At 38.6% G+C, this 24146-nt stretch overlaps 1 long non-coding RNA gene across 1 annotated transcript in view; it reads right to left on the reverse strand.

The window, feature by feature from the left end:
* Positions 1 to 15903: 15903 nt before the first annotated feature.
* The window catches only part of LOC125458650 (uncharacterized), a 98379-nt gene continuing 90136 nt past the window's right edge, over positions 15904 to 24146 (reverse strand). Inside the window, exons 2-3 of the long non-coding RNA XR_007248879.2 lie at positions 17335 to 17390; positions 15904 to 16034 (exon numbers count right to left, since the gene is read on the reverse strand). This is a non-coding gene — a long non-coding RNA (uncharacterized LOC125458650). The remainder of the gene's footprint in view (positions 16035 to 17334; positions 17391 to 24146) is intronic.

Raw genomic sequence — 24146 nt, forward strand, 5'->3', positions numbered from 1 at the left:
TGCCATAATTCTGCAACCACTAAAGACTTTTGAAACAATCCAGCCTGTCATTCAAATTGCGTTAGATTCAGATGTTCTCTACCTTTTAACAGTTTCACCTGGCCATCGACACCATCATTTGGTTATCTTTTCTTTTTATAGCAAAAGTGACACTTCTGACAATGCTGTTACTTTGTAGCAATAAAAGTACAATTGTATTTAACCATTGCTAATGGAATTGCTCAACAGGAAGAACTAAGTGGTGTGTTTAACATCCTGTACCTTTTTATAGCGACACTTTGCTATGCTTCATGTGGCAAAGAACCATCTGAATATTGAGCATGGGATGTAATAAGATTGCAATGAAATGGTGTGGATGGCAACATTGCTGTCATATCTCATATATTCTACATATACATGTTTACATTAAAATGAAAATAGATTGCAAAGGCCATGTATTACAGAATATTGGTCTGCATAAGGAATTGAAAGTGGCTTGAATTTGAATAAGTCACTGTTTATAGTATTACTGTTATGACCTCAGGTGACGTCATGACCAGAAATGTCATATCCCAGAGAGGAAATTGGTTGGATAGATCATATTTTGATTGGTTTTGATTTTAACAAAGTAGTCTCTCAAAGAAACATAAGCATACCATTTGCAGAATTTACTTTGTCAATAAAACGGGAGTATATCAACAAAGAAATGAAGATAAATTGGAATAAACAAAAGCATAAAAGCATAAAACCCGAAAATACTGTTTCAAATGCTTTAAAGCACACAGTAAAGTTGCCATTGTTCATGAGGACATTAACGCTGGCCTCATGTTAGAGAGAGAGAGATGGCTGGTGATTCTTCTACCACAGGGTCACCATGCTTCAGGCAAGGGAAAAGATTTAGAAAGGTGGGAAATTCAAGTTAAACTCAATCAGGTTAGAATGGAACCCATGCTGCTGGCATCACTCTGCATTACAAAGCAGCATCCAACAAACTGAACCAAATGTCCATATTTATGGTCTATCATTCACCTGAGCTTAAATATACTGTCTTTTAAGTAACCTCTTCTGGGTTTTATCCCGACCTTTTTTTTTGATCTGGGGCTAACACTAACTGTTTACAGGAAAGTAACCTAGTTCACTATATGTCCTTCCCTACCCAGGGGCACTGGTCTGTACAGTTATCATATTCCAAGGACTTCACAGAACAAACAACAAAGAACAAAGAAAATTACAGCACAGGAACAGGTCCTTCGGCCATCCAAGCCTGCGCCAATCCAGATCCTCTATCTAAACCTGTTACCTATTTTCCAAGGATCTGTATCTCTCTGCTCCCTGAACATTCGTGTATCTGTCTAGATACATCTTAAATGATGCTATCGTGCCTGCCTCTACCACCTCTGCTGGCAATGCGTTCCAGGCACCCACCTGCATAAAGAACTTTCCACGCATATCTCCCTTAAACCTTTCACCTTTGACCTTGAAATCATGGTCCCTTGTAACTGAGTCCCCCACTCTGGGAAAAAGCTTCTTGCTATCCACCCTGTCTGTGCCTGTCATGATTTTGTAGTCGTCAATCAGATACCCCTCAACCTCCGTCTTTCTAATGTAAATAATCCTAATCTACTCAACCTCTCTTCATAGCTAGCGCCCTTCATACCAGGAAACATCCTGGTGAACCTGCTCTGCACCCTCTCCAAAGCATCCACATCCTTTTGGTAATGTGGCGATCAGAACTGTATGCAGTATTCCAAATGTGGTTGAACATGACCTGCTAACTCTTGTATTCAATACCCCGTTTGATGAATGGAAGCGTGCTGTGTGCCTTGTTGACCACTCTATCAACCTGTATTGCCGCCTTTAGCGTACAATGGACCTGAACACCGAGATCAGCCCACTTAAAGGTGAAACTAAAATTCTCTCTTTCTCAGCTATGAATTTTGCCCATTAACTTTTAAAAGAAGCCTGACAAGTCTTTAACAAGCCTCAAGGTCCCATTATTATCCTTATTGGTCACAAAACAATCTAAGATAACAGAAGTATCCATTAATGCACAAAAACATGTTTAGACTAAAGGTAAACCTCAAAAACTGTTTCTGAAACAAAATCACCAAGGCTTTTGAAATACAAGGTAATTATTTACTTGAGGCACACAAAAAAATACACAAGTTACTAACTTTAAAACATAAGTTCAAACTTATCATGATTACTAAACGTTTGCAAATGTGAATCACACAGTTTAGATCACATAACTGCAGTATAAAATATTTTCAAATTTCATTATTTGGTTTTAACACCTAGAATTTCCACAGAGGGACATAGGTTTAGAAAGATATTGCCTTAAAATGGCTGTAGCAATCACCTGAACACACAGATTAGTCAATGTTCATGAAACTAATGAGCAAGGAACAAAATTGGTTGAGCTAAAAATTTATTGAAACACCCCAAAGACTAGCTACCCTGGCAGAAATGAAGAAATCTTCATCTACTATTTTGATATGGTAGGTTTCACATATCATAAATGAATTATATCACCTGAAATTATCAAGTTAGAAAGCAATGAACCCATACCTTTAAATACACAAGTCTAGTTTATATTTAAAGAAACGTCTTTTGGTAGAGCTGAAGAGGTGGATTTGTGACTACAGAAGGCTCTTTCACACACAAAACAAAGCAGTCAGTGACAACACAAATTGAAGAAATATCCAAGCACCAAGAAATTGAAAAGATCTGCAACAGTCATTGCCACTGAGGACAAACAAACTGTGGTCTCAAGTTATAACCTCGATGCCTCAAGTACGCCCTGATAATTTCAACTGGATATTCCTTTTGTCTTCTTTTTGTATTGGCCCACCTTTTATTTAACTTTACAACTGTGCATATGAATGCTTGACTTTGATTCTTGATTCTTATTATTTTTCTTGATGTCAGCAGATATTAAAATTTCTCTTTAATTTACTCAAAACAAACTTGGAATTGAATCCTTACTGATAAATAGACACTAGTAACTGCATTTCTATTAGAGAAAGTATAGCATCTTGCTAAAAACATCCTAAATCATATAATGGCCAACGAGAAGATTGTAAGAGGAGAGCTGATTGACATCTCCATGCCTGATCCTAAAATAGGGATTGCAATTTACATAAAAGGCATTACGTTTCTTCCCGTCAAAACTAGCTCAATATTTTTGTCCAACACAATATATGCTTTCAATTTTGACTTCTAAGGATTAGCATTAATTTTTTCACACATTTACAAATGCTGCTACTGAACATATTTTGTTTTCATTACTATTTTAATAGACTCTGTTAGCTATTTCAAGTGCAATTATAGTTACTAATCGTTACTAAAATAATTTGAATTTATCACATACTTAAAGGTAATCCCCTAAACAGACAAATGATTATATGACATAGTCACAGTTTGTTATTACCCCCTCAACCACTAATGACAAATGTTTTACGTGTCTATAGATTAATTTTGTCAGTGATATCTGATGCCATTAAAACTGCATCAACATGCACAAAATGTGAAAGTTCTTACAGGTTTGTACAACGTATGGAAACATCTGAGATCATACACAATTCAGTGTTTCTACTTGACACATTCACCGCATGCACAGGGTATTACTCATATTGTGCAACCAACCTAATGATAAATATTGTCACTCTATTAACCATATTCCTTCTTCTGCTCGGAAGGGATTTGTGTTGCGGATTTTTTTTGCACACATGACAATGGTGTCAAAATATAATTCACACTATAGTTTATGCAGTTTGACTAATACATCTGGATTAATTGCAAATGGTGGATTGAGGCGAGGGTTTGTGAGGTGTGATCAGGGCATGGATCAGTGGATAAGGGATCCAAAAGAATATGGAGGGCTGAGTCAGTAGCATGGAGGAGTGGAAGACCCATTCAAGGGAGGATAGAGGATGAGGTTGTGATTATGCAGTAGATAATTGGGAAGTGATTGTCTGTGGTGTGGGGAGGGCAATGTTGGGAGTTCTGTTAAGCACAGACAAGAGAAGAAAATGAGGGGCCAAATGGTAGGTATTAGTACTGTCCACACGAGGATTCATCTTAGATTGCTGGTTGTTACAGTCTTGACACAGTTTTCAGTTCGCCCACAACATTTCAATTATCCCAACTGAGAGTGATCATGGACAATATCCTTCACATTGTATAGAAGAAAAGACCAGCTGTAAGTTTATTCATGTCTCAAAGTAACACTAGACTATGACAAAAATATGAACGAGCAAAAAATACAATATTGTTTCTTCCACAAAACAGCAACACCGCAAACGCTCCAGTAATTATCAATGTATGTAATAAGACATGTCAGTACTTCATAGTTTAATAATTTTCTTAAGTAATTTAAGTAACTTTTTGCCCAAAGTTATGGCCAATAACATAAGAGTTCTGCAGACCAGGAAAGTGGAAAGGGATTTAAATTTTCAAATTTAAATTTTGTTGGTAAATAAGTTGGTTATATTGGATTCTCTTTCATTATTTGTATATCATCATTCTTTTACATATTTAGTTTAGTTGAGATATGGAGTCATTTTCAGAATGGCAAACTGTAACTAGTGAAGTGCCACAGGGATCAGTGCTAGGGTCACAATTATTTGCAATATATATATTCATGACTTGGATGAGCAAAGTCAATGTGCTATCGCGAAGTTTGTGGATGACACAAAAATAAGTGGGAAGGCAAGTGATGATGACAACGCTGACAGTCTACATTAGGGATGTAGCCAGGCTAAGTGAGTAGGCAAGAACTTGGCAGATCGTATATAATGAGGGAAAATGTGAGGTTACACTCTTTGGTAGGAAGAATAGAGGAGCTGAAGATTATTTAAATGGACAGAAACTGCAATAAGCTGTAGAACAGAGGGATTTATGGACTATTGTGACTTTATCTAATGAAGCAAAAATGCTTTCATGCAACATTACAGCCCAGACTATTCCCAGTAACAAAGTAAATGGTTTCCAGGAAAAGATTTTAATAAGTTAAACATTTCATTGACTCTTGACTTTTTGGTGGTGCTCCAAGATGTAGGTTTTTGAAACATAAGAGCAAAACAGAGCTGAAATAGACATTAATGATTTATGCCTATCCACATAAAATATAATTGTTGCAGGCTTAGTAAACTTATTCAACATTGCTGATGGTGTCAAATTACAGACAAGGATGTTGACATTTCTGCAAAGTTAGAAACACATTTTGTTAATTAGTCTTCCAATTAAGTTCTAGTAGAAAGACATGGCAATGTTACATAAAAAAAATTAAAACAATTTGCAGCACCCAAAATCCAAGCTCAGCTTAATGATTAAAAATGGTTATTTTTTGGATAAGACTCACTTAGAATGTTGCAGTTCAATGCAGTACATATTGAATGCACTCGGTTTCAATTCCTGAAACATATTTAAAATTGGTTTTTCTCCTATTGAATATGCCCTCTCATATCCATAGATATTTGCATTAGTTAGAACAACAGACAAGAGAATCAAACTCAATGGATTTGACAGGTGATGTTGAAAGAGCCTTGATAAATTGGTTCAATATATATCTTGAAATGAAACAGATCCACCATAATCATATGGAATGGCAAAGTAGACTGAAGTGGCCAAATATCCTATATCTACTCTTACTTTGCATGCATGTAAGTGATATATACTGCTGCCACTGGACATTGGTAATGGAGGGACAGAATCTTGATAGTGATTGATTGGGTGCCGATGAAGCAGGTTGTTTCTGTTCTGGATGGTGCCAAGCTTTTCAAATGATGTTGGAGTTATTATAGTCAGGCACTCAACTCCTTTGACCTGGAGAATACTACTTTCACAGGCAGTTTGTTGCATATCTCTGCCACAACATCTCAGAGGATTTGGCTATGGCTCCTTCTAAAGCACCACAGCAGCGAAGGAGGTGCAAACCGCTACACTTAAATGTATAGGCAATCTTATAATAATGAGTCAAACCAGTAGTGTCTCCTTTTACTTCCTAATATGAACACACTTTCATACACAGGGGCCAATTTTCTGAAAATGAAAGAAGTATGTTGTAGCCATGCATCCTTTTTGAATTATCCAGCAGCTTGGGAAGCCTAGATAATGAAATGTGAAGCTGGATGAACACAGCAGGCCCAGCAGCATCTCAGGAGCACAAAAGCTGACGTTTTGGGCCTAGACCCTTCATCAGAGAGGGGGATGGGGTGAGGGTTCTGGAATAAATAGGGAGAGAGGGGGAGGCGGAATGAAGATGGAGAGAAAAGAAGATAAGTGGAGAGGAAAGTATAGGTGGGGAGGTAGGGAGGGGATAGGTCAGTCCAGGGAAGACGGACAGGCCAAGGAGGTGGGATGAGGTTAGTAGGTAGGAAATGGAGGTGTGGCTTGAGGTGGGAGGAAGGGATGGGTGAGAGGAAGAACAGGTTAGGGAGGCAGAGACAGGTTGGACTGGTTTTGGGATGCAATGGGTGGAGGGGAAGAGCTGGGCTGGTTTTGGGATGCGGTGGGGGAAGGGGAGATTTTGAAGCTGGTGAAGTCCACATTGATACCATTGGTCTGCGGGGTTCCCAAGCAGAATATGAGTTGCTGTTCCTGCAACCTTCGGGTGCCAGGAAGCCTACTGTTTTCATTTGTTTTCTGAATAGTGGTATCTCAGCCATTCAGATGACTTACCAGCCAATCAACACCTTTTTTCACCTTGAATGTGAATTGTTGTGATCATTTGATATTTGGCATTTTTCCAGTTGGTCCTGATAACAGGACAAAGCACTTCAGCAACACATCTCAATTTTTCACCATATTCAAAATCCAGGCTACAAACAGATTACATATACCTGGCATTCAGAGGTCTATCACAACAATCAGGAGTTTTTATAAGCTGCGTGGAATTTCATTCCATCAATATACAGTTGGGGTGGAGCCAGAAGATGTTCTTAAAGGCGAGGTAATCTGTATCCAAATCATGAACTTACAAGTCAACAATTTAAAGAATTAATGCAAACTTTTGAGGCATGTGAGATGTTTAACATGGATTGACAAAGATGAAGGCAATTAAGTTCAATAAAGGCTAAAGTTTATACTGTTCTACAAATTACTTATCATAAAAGTCACAATGAAAGCAAAACAAAAGGATATCATATTTGTCAATTTTACCTATTCTCTCATTGGGACAGGATATATACTCCATCCCTGTATTCCTGCCACCCTAAACTTATAATTTTTTTTTCCAATATATTCTTGTCTGCATCCTATTTGGAGCATCAGCACAAATTCTTGTTGCAATCTATGCTGTAGGATTACATTTGCAATCACTGTTTTAACTGCACTCAGTTTCAATCTTAGATTAAGTGAGACCGATTCATCATAAAAAACATTTTTGTCTTATGAGACCTTACACTCCAAATAGATCTTGTAAATACTAACTACATCATTTAATGTACTCGTCTTAGAGTTCCTTTATGTGGAAAGATCCATTAAGCTATATAGGAATCAGCAAATTATGAACATGATGCCAGTGAGTTTACACATAAAATGATTTGTAAGAAAAGTTAAGAAGGGGCAAATATTTTAAAACAAAAAAAATTGCCACACATTATTTTGTTTGGTTAAGAAGAAGGATGATTCACCAAAGCAACTGAAATGTTTTCCATAATAACTACCTGGTCATTCATTTGTGAGAAGCAATAATTGCATATTCTTTCACTAAGTCATTTGGCTAGATTTAGTGGAATCCATTGGAATGGGAAAGGTAGGGGACAGGGTCAGATAATCACATGGAATTCACAAGCTCAATCCCATTAGTGGGGAGGGTATGGCCTAGTGGTATTATCATTGGGCTGTTAACCTAGAGACCTTGGTAACAGTGACCCAGGTTCAAATTCTGCCATGACAGATGGCGACATTTGAATTCAATAAATATCTGGACCTAAGAGTCTAACAATGACCATGAATTGAATTTCAGGAAAAAAAAACCATTTGGTTCACTAATGTCCTTTAAGGAAGTAAATCTGTCATCCTTATCTGGTCTGGCCTAAATGTGCTTCCAGAAGCACAAAGCAATGTGTTTGACTCTTAACTGCCCTCTGGGCAATTAGGGATGGGCAATAAATGTTGCCTGGCCAGTAATGCCCTCACTCTGTGAATGAATGCAGGGAAAATAAAAATGCGGAAATCGTTCCCAATTATGCCAGAAGCAAGTGGAAATAAAATAGCACTCTTGGGTGTTGTCTGATGATCGTGGTGGATATTTTCCGGCAGTCCTGGACTGCATAAACCAGCAAATGTCAATTTCACTGCATCTGCGAAGAAATGACACATATGGTTACTTCCTTTGGCCAAGTTCAAATCATGAAAGAGGGTCTGGGGAGTTCAAAATAGCATTGCAGTAACTCATGAGCTTCATCTCTGCATCTCCTCCTTGTCTCTCCACGCAATCTAACACTGCCCTGTTCACTTTTGATTGAGATGTATCCAGAGGGGTGTTCAAGGAAGTACTCGATGTGGGCTTTGTGTTATGTGATCCTATAGCAAACATATACAACTCACCACCAATTGATTGGGTTTAGACGGTGGACCTTCATCCCAGACCAGATCGCTCAGCCTCACCAGTGGATTCAGCTATGGTAGGATAAAATCCAGACCTTTGATTTTATATATGAAAGCTCAAGTGAAAACCAAACAGGGTAGCTAGTGTCTGTACCCTATTTTAGAATTATATTTAGTTTTTAATTATAAAAGTTGCATATAGCTCCAATGCAGAGTCTATCTGGACCATTTTGTTATTAGTTCAAATACATTGCCTCTTCCTTGACTGTTAGAAATCTTAGTACATATCTGAGCCCTTTCAGTCTTCAATGGTTGAACTGTTTTAGAAAACAAACAGATGATCAATATGTACAGAGAAATGCAAGGAGACATCTATTTGCCACTTATTACTTCCTCACAGCTCTTACCGAATGCAAATCATGTTGATCTGTAAACTTTTTTGCGATATTATGAGCAAAATGTTGCCCGTGTAGAGTGATTTGGCAGAGCTGTGTCCCACTGGGTGTTGAATCCTTCAAGTATTCTGTTGTCTAAATTTGCACCAAATTTGATGTGAACAAAAAATAACATATTTGATTGATCCAGTCCTCCAAATTTATTCAGGAACAGCAAAATCATATTTCAAACAAAATCAGATACCATCCCTCGGTGGAAGTTTATTGTTAAATTAGTAATGAAGGAGCCAGAGTCACAGTTGTTCTTAGGCATTACTTTGTGAGATGCTAGCATGTCGTAAGATATCATTTACATGCCAGCTTTCACTCATTCCTTGTTACCACGACAGCTAATAATGGCACTTGGAGATATGGCATTGTATATGAATAATGAATAAATTTTATTTTAGTTTATCTTGAAGCTGGTATGTATGCATTAGCTGTTTTTTCTAATGATCATTCATTTGTCCTCTGCTGAGATATCATAAATTAGACACCATTTAGCTGCATTAGCACACACTCTGGAACAAAACCGCTTAACAATGAAATAATTATTTGAAAAAGAAAATGTAATACAGTGCATAAAAACAATTATTATTGTTTCTAATAAGTTTTAGCAGCCTCTGTAAATACCAATGTGACAGTCAATATTACTTCTACTTTTACTTTTCAAATATGTCAACCATGTTTCAATTAGCAGCAATTAAAAGATGGCACCTTCTACCTTTGCGACTGTACTGGATTGTCAGCATATTATTTTACTTGTGTCTCCAGAGTGATTAGTACCCATTGTAAGAGATGACTGCAGCAGGCACCTGATTGGAAGCCCGAATGTGGTGGGTGCCGTTGTATGAGGCAGTTACCTCAAAAGGATTAACTCTGAAGTTTTGGTATAGCTCTAATCAGTTTTAGAAAAATGTGCATATCAGGGAAGATCTAGTCAGCTATTCTACTTTAGTGTTTAGCTGGTTACTTCAACAGTCCATAGCTACAAAACATTGACCGAGTTTCTCTTAGGAGATAACAATGCCTTTACTTTATTGTTGGTGAATTTAGCGAGTCTTAAGCTTATGTTACCTGTTATTTTACTGATATGTAACAAACTACTTTTTCAAGTCTATGATTTTTCAGAAGACTTACCGCGGTTAATCCTTCACTACTTAATACTAGCAATCCGCATAGACTAGTAACACAAAAAGGGATTGTGATGGGATATCTCCCCTAAGAAGATCATAGCAGAACTAGGTGGCTGCTTCAGACATCCTTTAAAACAGATACAAGTCCCACTGTAGAGACATGGACAAAATATGTGTTGACAAAGCAGTGCAGTTGCAAGGCTTGAAGTTGCCATCTTTTAGATGAGATATGAAACTTCAGCTGGAATTGATATTCCATGGTATTTTTCAAATAAAAGCAAACTTTTTTGATTCATTTCAATATCTATCCCTGAAAAACCATGCTAGCTCCTGACAATTGCCACAATATTGTCATCAAAATGCTGCCATGTTTCATAGAAGGACAATATTGTTAAAATATGTAAGAGATTCAAAAGTATCTGGGGCATCCTGAACTGAAGAAAATCACTGCATAGATGCAGATTCTTCCCTTTGAGTAGTGCTGTGGAACCTTTTATACCCATCTGAGGAATGACTGGCTCTTAGTTTAATGATTTATTAGAAAATGAATGCGGTCCTATTAGCATGTGAAAACTTAGAAATATGAACAATAGGAGCAAGAATAGGTCAAATGGCAGAGCTTGCTGCACCACTTATTATGATATTGCTGACAGTCGATCTCAACATTATATTCCTGCTCCCTCTTTTTCTCCATACTGCCTGACAGCTGTAGCTTCTAGAAATTGATCTACTTCAGTGGCTTTGCTTCCACAACCTTCTGTAACAGAGAATTTCAAGGATTCACCGCTCTCTGAATGAAAAGATTTCTCATCATTTTGGTCTAAAATTCCCCATGGCATATTCTGAGACCATGATTACCTGTTCTGGAATTCCCAGCCAGGGGAACATTATCCCCACATCCAGTCTGTCCAGCATCATCAAAATTTTTAAAATATTTATTTTTCTGAGATCCTCACTTTTCTTCTAAACTCTAGTGAATACAAGCCCAAGTCAACTGTGGGGGTGGGGGGGGAGGTGATGGCCTTGTGATATTATCACTGGGCTATTAATCCAGACACTCAGATAGTGGTCTGGGGACCTGACTTCAAATCCCACCACAGCAGATAGTGGAATTTGAATTCAATAAAATATCTCGAATTAAGAATCTAATGATGACTGTTAATCAAATATCAAGGCAAAAATCCATCTGATCCACTAATAGAAGGAAACTGTCACCCTTGCCTGGTCTGGGCCTACATGTGACCCCAGACCCACAGCAATGCAGCTGACTCTTAGCTGCCCCCTGGGCAATTAGGAATGGGCAATAAATGCTGCCTGGCCAGTGACACCCTCATTCTGTCAATGAATGAATAAAAAAAAACAATCTGGTCTCATATGCCAAATCTGCTATTCCTGGAATCAGTTCAATGAACTTTTGCAGCATTCCTCCAATGCCACCTATATCTTTTGTTGGATAATGAGACCAAAGCTGCAGATAATACTCCAAGTGTGGTCTCATCAACGTCCTCCACAGCCCTTGCATTGAAAGCCAACACAAAATTTGACTTCCTGACTATTTGCTCCATCTGCATGCATACTTTCAGTGACTATACAAGGACACCCAGCCTCTTTGCTCATTTAAACTTCCCTACCACCATTTAACTAGTACTTTACCATGCTGTTTTCCCTCCTGAAGTAGGAGGTTTCATGTTTATGCACATTAGCGTACATTTACCCTGTTTTTGCCCAATCCACTTGTCTACAATGTGTCACAATTTTCTTTAGTAACTGATTTCCTTTGTCATTGATGCAAAACATTTGTCTTTGAAGTTATGTTGTGGTGTGGCAACTTGTTTACCATTTATAAGATATCACAAATAAACATAGGTAGTTGGAGCAAAAATAAAAATTTAACTCTTGAGCCTCCTCGAGCATTCAATAAGATCATGGCTGATCTATTTGCATTTTGAATACCACTTTCCCATCTACCTCTGATAAATTTTCATTCCGTTGATGAACAAGAAAATGTCTACCTCTCCCTTAAATAAATGTTTAATTATCCTGCCTCCACTGCGTTGAGGCAGAATTCCAAAGTCACAGAAACCTCAGACAGAGAAAAAAATTCCTAATTTCTGTCCTGAAAGTGTGACTACTCATTTTAAAACCATACTCCCTAATTCTGGAATGAGGCACAAGGGGAATCATTATCCCCATATCCACCTTGCTAAAATCATTCAGAGCATATATACATAATTCACGTCATTCCTTGAGCTTCTAAACTCCAAAGGAATCAAACCAGCTGGTCCAAACTATCCTCACAGAACAATCTAATGAACCCTGTATCTGAATTGATTCCATTGTGTTTACATCTTTCCTTTAATAAGGAGACCAAAACTATGCAAAGTACACAAAACATGTCCTTATCAATGTCTTGCATAATTTAAACATTTTCTACTTTCTTTTAAATTAATTCCTTTCTTAATAAAAGAACATTAGTCTTCTTGATTATGTATTGTACCTGTATACTAACTTTTATGATTCATGCACTAGCCCACCTAGATCGTTCTATTCTTCAGAGTTCGGTAATTATTCTCCATTTAAATAGTACTGTTTCTTTCTGTCAAAGTGAACAACTTCACATTTTCCCATATTATACACACACAATACTTCACCGGTCATATTTTTGCCATATCACTCAACTATCTATATTCATCTGCAACTTTATGCCTTCTTCATCACACTGTAGCTTGATGTCACCTTTGAATGTCACAATTGTGCCTTTGCTCCACTCATCTAAGTCATTGATTTAAATTGTAAAAAGTTGAGGTTCCAGCTCAGAGTCCTGGGTGACTCTAATCATTTACATGTTGCTAATTGAACAAGACTTATTCATGTAGATTCATGCCTGAGCACAGATCAAGTGTACACAATCCTAAAGATACAGCACCCACTTTGCCCAGTACTGATGCCAATGCCCCACAAACTGGAACGAGCTTCTCCTGCACTAGCCTTTGATTCATGTAGTCATCTGTATAATGATGTATCCTAGGCCAATTTGCATGCTAATAATCCAGACTAAAACCTTGTGATTCTGCTTTCTAATTCAGTGCCTCGTTCCTCAAATTCTTTGTGCAGAACTTTTGTCCTATTCTATGTATGTTGTTGATATTGACATGGACCAAAGATCACTGGATCTTCTTCGTCTAACGCAAGTTCCTTTCCAGTCACAATCAGCTGTCCAAAGCCCTAGCACCAGGCAGGGAACACAGCTATTTGCAGGGAATGGCGTCAACAGCCCCCTCTATAATATCTCCTTTTACTAATGCATTCGTCGTTGCTCCTTCCACTTGAATGCTTTTGTACGGTGGGTTTGTTCATCCACCCTTCCACCCCCATTCTGATGTAAGCCAGCTGAGAGCACATCAAACAAACTGGATAAGTGCAGAGGCTGACATGTGGTGCATGTACCTTTTGGGTTCCTTGAACTGGCCACTCGCAGTCACACCCTTCTTTCAATGATTAAATCAGAAGACCCGAGCCTTAGAGGTGTGAATGCATCATGGGACAAAGTATATACATAATTTTCCCCTCCTTGATCCATCTCCAATTCAGCCTCCAGCCCAAAAATTGTGTGCCAAAGCTAATCGAATTTCAAACACTTAATAGAGACATGTTTGTTTTGGATCAGAATGGTATCTATGGGCTCTCACATGCTTTGACACATCAACACTTCTGATATCATTAATGAATTGCAATTAATTGTACAATTATATAAATCACTTATATTGCTTTTTATCCAATTTTATGGGCCCAGATGATCTTGTTCCTGAACGAGATAGGTGCAAGTCTGAAATATTACTTCATAGATCATAGTTCATCTGTTTAGTTTTCATGGTTGGTGGGGGGAGGGAGTCCTTCACTTAAACATTACACTCTGATGTTAACAATTAAACAGGTTTGGCAGGTAAAAGAAATGAAAATCAAATAGAATAAACCAAACTACTGATATAAAGCAAAATATTAAACATTTCAAAACACATAGTCATGGAGTGACACAGCATAGAAACAGGTTTTTTGATCCAACTTTTCCATGCTGCCCAAGTTTCCCAAACTGAACTAGTCTACTTTGTTGCATTTGAAGCACATCACTCTAAACCTTTCCTACTCATGTATCTGTCCAAATGCCTTTTAACTGTTGCAACTGGGCCTGAATCTACCACTTCCTCTGGCTGCTTGTTCCACATACAAATTGCCCTCTGTGTGGCAGTATCTGTTTTGCAACTTATAAGACTTCTTCACAGCCTGAGGTTTCTGAAAAAAAAGTGAAAACACACAAAAAACCCTGGAGAAAGCCAAAAAGGTCTGACAGCATCTGTGCAGAGAGAAAAGGAAACAAGTATTAACTTTTCAAATCCAGTTTGACTCCCTCAGAACATTCATACAAAGTTGTGTGTTTGCTTCCCACCTGAAGTTAAAACCATAAGTTTTTTTAAAAATAATTACTCAATGGGCTTTGTGCAATCTTGCCGCTTTTGCTTACCATGGCTAAAAGAACTGAGTGCCATTATCAGCCATGGAAGCTATCATAGTTCCCAATATTAAGGTTAACTGCATATTTCCAGATTCAGGAAAATAAAATAAAGCTGACAAGTTGAGATCTTTACCTATGGCCCCATGTAAATAGTTGGCGACCGTTGATTACCAGCCTAGTGACAATCCAACCACACCATCACCATTTCCAGTGCTATAAGCTCATATTGGTTTCCTTCCACTCTAACATAGCCTGAAGCTCATGTTTTACAAGAGCCTATTTGTTAACAGTTTCCCAAGCAGAGATCAGATGACTCATTAAGTATGCTTCCTCTCATTAATTATTGTCCTATGATGTGAACCACCCCTCACTTGTTGGCCCAGGATGGGAGCCTTTTACTCTCGGCCTCTTCCTGAGCGCATGAAGCTCCTGTGACTGTTAACCTGGGAACTGCTGATTCTGGATCAGGATCTGTGAAGCCCGCAACATGTTGCCAAACTCTCCCAGGCCAGCCACTGCTAACTTGTTGTAGGCCCAATGCCTGTGAATGATAAAACATTATATTATTCCCAAAAAAAAGTTCTCGAGAGGGAACCCACTTCTATGCACATCTACAGGGCTTTACTTAGCTGATGATTAAATTTTCAGTCTTAACAATCTGATAACTTCCTTGTTTTGGCACAACATTGTGGGCCAAAGGGCCTGTACTGTGATATATTGTTCTATGTTCTATGTTCCTGAGCCTTTTTTCGTATAACTGAGCACATTTTTTTCTCAGTTTCGATAACCCCTCAAGGTTTTAACTAAACACTTCTGGTTTGGGCCTTTCAAAATAAACTCCTTATGCTAAGGTAGCCTTATAACTATTTCCCTTTTTTCAAGAAGAACTGTTTGACATTGTTACCTTCATCTAGGAATTATACAAAATGAAAGCAAATGGACTTTTCAAGCTATGGATGTTCCTTTAAGCCAACAAAAACAAAATATTCTGGATCATTTCAGCTGTAGTTTAATGCATGGCACTGTTTATACTGTTCACTCAAAAAATGCTTCCAGTGTCAAAAGCTCCCATGTATCTCCAAGAACTATCTTTCTCCCACTGTTCTTTTTTAATTAAACCATAGCTTCAGAAAGTTTTACATGTTTAACAAACTTGTATCCTTTCACATACATGTAAACTATATCCCATATGGCATTAATTCAAAATCCAAAGTTAAAAATAAGTTATATTAAAATATAGATAAACTTCCCATCTTAAATCATAATATTTTATTAACTTTAAACCAATTTATATACTGTAAAAAAAATCAAGGTTTTAAAAAAAGTAACACTATACAATTTTCTGTTGAATAATCTTCATGTGTCTTCATGTAACTGAGTTTATACTTTCTCCGTTTCTCACCAAATAGCTGGTTCCATTCACTGTAGGAGAGAAGGACCCAATTCAATTAACTTCAATGAATCTCATATCAATTTTCATTGATTTTAAAAAAAAGAGATGTTTCTTGTGCTAAATTGATAAACATTTGGAGTAGCTGAGTATAGATGTCCCAGCATTGCACCCATATGAGTAGGCTGCAATCTCAGAAAAAGATAAAATATGATACTAAGTGAAATCATTGTGAAAATGCAAGGGATCTTGGAATGAAGAGGAGGAAAGAAAATTGATAGCTGCATTTATTAAACTAATCATCACACTTTCTCAGATTAAATTTATTCTGGCTTTGATAGACATCAGGGAAAACATTACATGAGCATCAATTTAAAATATAACCTGATGAATTATGATGAGCATTGTTACAGCTGATTAAATGCAGTAATGGAAGATAGAACACTAACAGAATTTATTCCAGGTCTTTAAAAAAAAAACAAACTTTGTCGAATATTTCACTTACTTTTGACTTATTGCTTTCTGTCATTGTACAAAGGTAGTTGAGAAACAGATTTGCAAAGAAGAAAGTTGTTGCAATAATTTATTGCTTTGCCCAAGGTATAATTGTTTAAGGAAATGGGCAATTATTTAATTTCCATTGGCTTTGCAATTATCGTCAAGTTTGTTCATTTTATATCATGTTAGAAAATGACAGGAAATTAGTCACTGAAAAAAGCTTGAACTGTTGATCTGTGATCTTCAGTTGGAAGTTCAGGGACAAATCAATGAGAAACCCATCAGATGCCAATTCTCACCCATGCTGCCAAACATCCTCAGCCACTAAAAACGTCTTACTGTGACATTCAATTACAATATATCTTAGCCCAAAATCTCAAAATCAAGATGAATAAAATACAGACGTGGACACAAACTCATTAAATGACAGGTAGATAAACAATTTAACTTGAAATACAATGAAAAAAATAAATTATCTGGACTCCTTTAACAGTTCTGGGTGGTGCTTTAAACAAATTCTACCTTTGGTGAAGGACTTGAGGCACAATCTAATCAGGTCCTAAATGACATGAGCTCTGTCAAGAAATCTGGGAGAATTACATGGGAATCCAACAAAGAGTTTCTTGATATTGGCAGCAACTAGATGCAGTTTTCAGCTAAGTTCCATATGTTGATGTGATTCCCAACAAGCAGTGGTGAGCAGATGTTTATTAATGGGGATTATTGCTAGTTATTGGCCTCATAAGCTACACATCCTGCCCTATTAATATGCAGCTTCCTATCCTGCCATAACTAGATACTGAGAATTCCCCAATCAAAATTCAGAGCGGGTACCTGGTAACTCCAGCTGATCACTTGCTCCTCTGGGCATCCATCCATACAACCATAACCTGCAGGAAGAAATAAGTGGATTGCTCAGGTGGGCAAATGGAATTCAACCGAGTAAAATGTGAGGCAATGAAACTGAGAAGGTTAATAAAGCAAGTGATAACATTAATTGTGGTTGGACACTGAAAAGTATTGACAATCAGCAGGACCTTGATGTGTGTCCTCACAGCTCCCTGAAGTTGGCAGGGCGGGTAGATAAAGTGGTTTTAAGGTATATGAAATACTTGCCTTTATTAGTCATGCTGTAGAATGCAAGAGCAAGGAGATTGTGATGGAACTCCTTAGAATGCTGCTTAGGCCTCAACAGATGTCATGCATGCAGTTTCTGGTTACCACATTGTAGGAAGGATGTGATTGTGCTGGAGAGGGTCCAGAAGTGATTTTCTAGGATGCTGGCTGGGCTGGAGTGTCTGAGCTATGAGTAAAACTTTGGAGAGGCTGTGATCACTTTCCTTAAACCTGAACAAAGTTTAGTGAGGATTTTAGATGTGTAGATATTTTCTAATCAATCTGGCCTGAGATGTTATTACACGTGTTTTGAATAGTTAGAGCTTAGAGTCATCATAGAGTCATAGAGATCTACAGCATGGAAACAGGCTCTTCAGACCATCTTGTCCATGCTGTGCAGTTTTCACAATCAAATGACTCCCATTTTCCTGCATTTGGTGCATACTTTTCCAAAATCTATCCCATCCATGTACCTGTCCAAATGTTTCTGAAATAACAAATTGCACTCGCCTCCATCATTATCTCTGGCAGCCCATTCCAGATGCCTATCACCCTCTATGTGAAAATATAGGACCTTTTTGCATCTCTCCTATCTCACCTTAAACCTATACCCTCTAGTTTTAGACTCCCGGATCATGGGAAAAGCTGTTGAATATATACCTTATCTATGCATCTCATCATTTTACAGACCTCCATAAAGTCACCCCTTCAGTTTCCTGCACTCCAGGGGAAAAAAAAACTTCCCAGCCTCCCCTGCCACTCCTCATAACTCAAACTTTCCAGTCTAGGTTGCATCCTAGTAAATCTTTTTCCCACTCTTTCCAGTTTAATAATATCAGGGCAACCAGAACTGCATACAGTACCTGAACCAGAGCCTCCTGGTTCAGGGGAAGGGACACTACTACTTAGCACAAGACTCCTCCTGATACAGGTGCATAAGATAATGTGGGATAGAAAAACATTCTTCTTCATTAGCAGTTGAAGTAATAGGCGAAGTCTGTACCAGTTTGTTACCATTGTACCGGGCTTCTAAAAGCGCATGGTTGTTGCATTTGCTCTTTCAGAGGCCTGCCATGCAAATGCAACAAGCATGCACTTTCAGAAGGCAGCTACATTTCACTTGCAATCATGTCATCGTGCATGTGAAATACATACAGTTCACAAGTAATTGGAGCTCAAATGCTGGTCAGTAGCAATGACTGCCATGTCATTCGTGACATGTCATTATTACTTGCAAATTGCATGTAGACAAACCAATTAAATAGAAGTTATCATGAATGACATTAAAAGAGGCAGATAATGGTAGCAAACAGTAGTTTTCTTGCATGACTCGCAGATGTGGTGATAGAAATGAAATCGGTTAATGTCTTCTCCTACACTTTGGGTATGATATATACTATAATATGCAATGATACCTTTTATGGTTGATATGGGGCTGGGATGGAAAGGGTTTAGAGCGTAAGGTGAAATACCAGTATACTGCTGTGGTCACTCCATCTACGCAGCATCTCTACAAAGTAGGTGACTATTCCAAAATCCCATGATTGCTCGATACATGGCTCTCACTGTTAAGGTGTGGTGTGTCTGCTGAATAGAGAAAACTCTGCAGCTGGGATATTCCAGTACTGACTCTTATCAGGGCTAAGAGTCTAATCCGTTACTTATATTTCCAACACAAATCATTGCCAGTATATGTGATGGAACCAACCACTGGAAAGATGGTTGTTGTATTGGTTACCTTGCTAAGAAGGCAAAGGCAGTTACAGGAGCCAGAGCAACAGCAAGCCACAGCAGAGGTCAAATAGCACCCAACTCATGATTCGATATTGATGCATCTCTGGGCTCTTAGCTTTCTCCCATACATTTAGTGACTGACCACATCAGTAACCAAACAGCTAAAGTAAACTTTATAGTCTATCAAGCCAAGCTTTCTTTCTATTTTTATATTCAGTCATGGAACGTAGGCATCTCTGGCTGACTAGCATTTATTGACCAGCCTAGTTTCCCCTGAGCGAGTTGCATTCTTGATCTGCTGCAGCCCACCTGCTGTGGGTTGATCCATGATGCCATTAGAGAGGAACATTCAAAATTTTGACCCAGTGAAAGGAAGGCAACATATTTCTACCTCAGGATGATGAGTGGGTTGGAGGAGAAACTATGGTGTTCCCATTTACGTGCTACCCTTGCCCTTCTAAATGGAGGTGGTCAAATGTCTGGAAGGCCTTTAATGAATTTCTGCTGTGCATCTTACAGATAGCACACACCGCTGCTACTGAGCAATGGTGAGGGAGGGGTGGTTGGGGTGTTGAACAAATGCTTCTTTATCCTGGATAGTGTCAAGCTTCTTGAGTGTTGTTTGAGCTGCACTCGTCCAAGCAGGTGGGGTGTATTCCACCACACTCCTGGCTTGTGCCTTCTGGTGGTCAATATGCTTCAGGTGAGTCTGGAGATGAGTTACTCACGCTAGTGTTCCTATCCTTTGATCTTGTCTTGTAACCGCTGTAGTTATGTGATGAGTCAATTGAATATCTGATCAATGGTCATGACCAGGATGCTGATAGTGAGAGATTCAGTGATGGTAATACCATAGGATGTCAAGACACGGTGATTAACTTATCTCTCATTGGGAATAGCCATTGCCAGTTATTTGTGTGGTATGAGTGTTACTTACCATTTGTCAACCTAAGTCCGAATATTGTTCAGGTCTTGTTGTATTTGAATGTGAACTGCTTTAGAGTCTGAAATATCATGAATGGTGCTGAATATTGTGAAATCATTGATGAATATCCCCATTCCTGACCTAATGATGGAGGGAAGGTCATGAAGATGGTTGGGCATAGATCATGACCCTGAAAAACTCTAGCAGAAATGTCCTGGAGCCGAAGATGACTGACCACCAACAACCACGACCACAACCATCTTCCTAGGTGTCAGGTTTAACTCCAGCTAAGGACATTGCCCTCTGAGGCTCATTGATTCCAGTTTTTTCTCCTCGATATCACACTTGATCAACTGCAGCCTTGATGTCAAGAGCTATCACTAACACCTCATCTCTGAAATTCAGTTTTGTTGTCACTAAGGCTATAATGAGATCAGGAATTGTATGACCCTGGCAGAACCCAAACAGGGTGTCACTGACCAGGTTATTGCTAAGCAGGTACTGCTTAATAGCACTGTTGAATCTGAAAATTGACTGTTGTAACCTGACTGTTGTTGAAAGTAGACTGATGTAATGGTAATTGATCATGTGACATTTGCCCTGCTTGTTGTGTATGGGACATTCCTAGGCAATCTCTACATTGTAGGATAGATGCCAGTGTGTGATAGCTGGAGTCTGCTGCTCTCTGGAATCTGATTTTTTCCCCCCCCATATTACCATCAGCTGGGATCACAATTGCAGAGAGGACAGTGTTAAGCAGTTTATCTTTCCTGGGAAATGGGTGTTTGAATCAGCAAGGCAGTGTTGCTACAACCACTAGCTCAACAGCCCAGGAAGAGTTCAAGATCAATTCTCTGCCTCAATATTCCACTTTAAATCATTTTGTATCAAAAAGTTCTTCTAAGGAAAGTTAAAACATGGCAAATGGTCAACATTATGTTATGTTGAAGGATACAACAAACCACTGTCCCTTCAACAGTTGATTAATTGTATTGATTTTTTCATCTCAGTGGATGATTGCACTGTACATGAATTAAATAGCTTCCAGGATGTGTGATATTGATAAAAGGATTTTCAGACACTGGAGAGGGTGCAAAAGAGACTTACAAGGACAATACCAGAAAAGAAAGGTTATACCAATCAGGAAAATCTGAATAGGGTCGGCCACTTTTCTCTTGGAGATGGGAGATTGATGTGTGACCTAACGGACCCAATGAAGGTCTTTAAAAGTGCAAGAATTTATGGTAGACTCTGGGAGAGTGTTTTCATTTAGTGAAGAAAGAAAATATAAAGGCATTCAAGATAAGCACATCACTATGATATGAAGGACAGGAAATTTTCTAGAAATCTCTTTATCCAAAATGTGGTGAAAAATCAAACTTGTTACCTCAGTTACTTGGGACCAGTAACATAGGTACATTGGTACATTTATTACGATGCTAGATAAGCTTATGAGGCATAAGGGAAAATAGAACTATCCTGCTGAAGTATATGAGGAAGGATAGAGAAGAGTTGAGTGGAGAACAAGTAAGACCACGGTCTAATTAGTCTAACAGTTTGTTTCTTAGAATCACTTTAAATGTAAGGCAATGTGCAACAACCTCAAAATATCAGAACTGTTACCAGATGCCACTGGGAAAATCTTTTACTTCACACTTTTCCTCAATGGACTACAAAGAGCTAACCGTTATGATCCAATTGATCTGTGCTCTCCAGGAATGAGCTCTTCGATCAGGAACTATGAACTTCAATGAAGAAAGCAAGCTCCTCAAAAGGATACTGACTGAATGTTTAAACACTCAGCATGGCAGCACATTGAGCATCAAGGTTTGAAATAAAAGCTGCTTCCGTCTCATTTGCTTTAACGTGTAGATATAAATAATTTCATTTTTATTTTAATTGAAGTTAAGAAAGAATTTGGTTCTGATCAAAAAACTGAAAGTCTCTTCTGATCCTTAGTCAAAATAGTTTGTTCATTTCAATTGCTAGTGGCTGCATTAATGTCAATTTGATGATTTTCTTCTGAGGTGAAAAATCAGCCTATTGACTGAAATTGCTAATAGCTGTAATGATGCAAATTGCTGAGATTTCCTGCGAGCTTAATAAGTTATTGGTCTTTACAGTGTGAATGAATTTGTGCACAAGGGTGTATTTACAGGCCAAGAGGGATGTTTCGCTTGGAAAGAGACACACTGTATTCCATACCCTACTTACATGTATCTTAGATATCACTTTTTGATTGCTGTTGGATCACAATGTCAAAACGAAGAGACACTGAGCTGAGCCATCCATTTGTAAAGGTGATGAGCCTAGAGTTGGGAAGGATAATTAATTAGACAGGATGGTGAGCCTAACCTACACTGTTGCCCTACCTCCACTGGAAGTAACGTCTGACTGGGAAGGCACATGGTGGACCTGTCTGCCCTTCTGCAAAGTGAAGCCCTTAAGTGGTCAGTTAAGGGCCACAGTCTATTGTTACTGGCATTGACCCAATTTAAGAAGGCCTGTCACAAAGCACTGCATGCAACAAGTCAAACTGTAACCTTGGCTTGGGAGAGCAAGGGAATTGGGTTTGGGTGTTGAGGGATAGCTCCTGACAGCAAAGCTCCTGACTAGCATCTGAGCAAGGAACTGGTCGTCGGGCAGAGGTCTGCCCACTGGCAACCATCCCCATGCCCTTAGTTCCAAATCTCCCCACAACCTCTCCCTAGGACCCTGACCCAAGGCACCCCCTGAACAGACCCACATCACCGACCTTTATAAAAACTAAAAGAACTGCAGATGCTATAAGTCAGGAGCAAAAACAAAAGTTGCTGGAAAAGCTCATCAGGTCTGGCAGCATCTGTGAAGGAAAAGAAAAATCAGAGTTAGCTCAGATCTGAGAAAGAGCTGCTAGATCAAAACGTTGACTCTGATGTTTTTGCTTCTTCACAGATGCTGCCAGACCTGCTGAACTTTTCCAGCAAATTCTGTTTTTATCACTTGCTTTTCTCCTGGGTTATCCACTGTTCTGGATTTGGCATTGCTCTTATGGCAGGAACCACAACCGCTTCTGTGGTACTTCTGAATTGAAGGGCTGGCCCCCTCCACTTGATTGGCGACTTTTGTTGGGTGGGTATTTTTTTACCCCCAGGATCTTGATTCCATGTCGGTAACTTTAACACTACTGATTCATGAGTGGTTTGGAGGGAGTCACTGGAAAGGCAGTACAGGTCTCTTGCCAGCTGTCCACCAACCTGCAGGACCCCTGACATCTTAAGAAGATTCTGCACAATACAGAAAGTGCTTCAGCACTAATTAGATTTAAATCTTCAAAGTTCTAAAGCCTACTTTATTTCTTCATAATAATTATTTCCTTGCAGCAAGTAACTGAGTATTGACTTGTCTTATGAAATATAAATTATATTATCCTGCGAACTTAGTCAACTATGTTGTGCTTTGGACTGCTGCTAAATTACAATATCCATCTATCAGAAGTGAGTTTAATTTAAAAAGACTTTACTTAATGCATTAAATGGATTACTCAAGTAGCATAATTATTAACCTTCAGGTCACACATTTCTGAAAAGAATTTTTTTCATATGTCTACAGCTTGAGCGTCATAGAGGCCATGATCACAATCTGGGCACTCTTGTCAATACATTGAGAGAGAAAATGGTGTTATAATACAATAAATTCTAAGTGCTTTATGAAGCATGGATGTGCTATTGGTGCCGCATGAAGGAACTGAGCAAATTCTGCACAATATGACCTGTTGTTGATGTTTTTCCATCAGTAGCAAGAGAGATCTGCAAACACTTAGAACCTGACAGAGGCCAATAGAATTTACTGACAAAGCAGAATAGCTGCCAAAGGGAATAGGCTCTTCAAG

This window comes from Stegostoma tigrinum, chromosome 15 (genome assembly GCF_030684315.1).
Source record: "Stegostoma tigrinum isolate sSteTig4 chromosome 15, sSteTig4.hap1, whole genome shotgun sequence".
In the NCBI taxonomy this organism is placed as follows: Eukaryota; Metazoa; Chordata; class Chondrichthyes; order Orectolobiformes; family Stegostomatidae; genus Stegostoma; species Stegostoma tigrinum.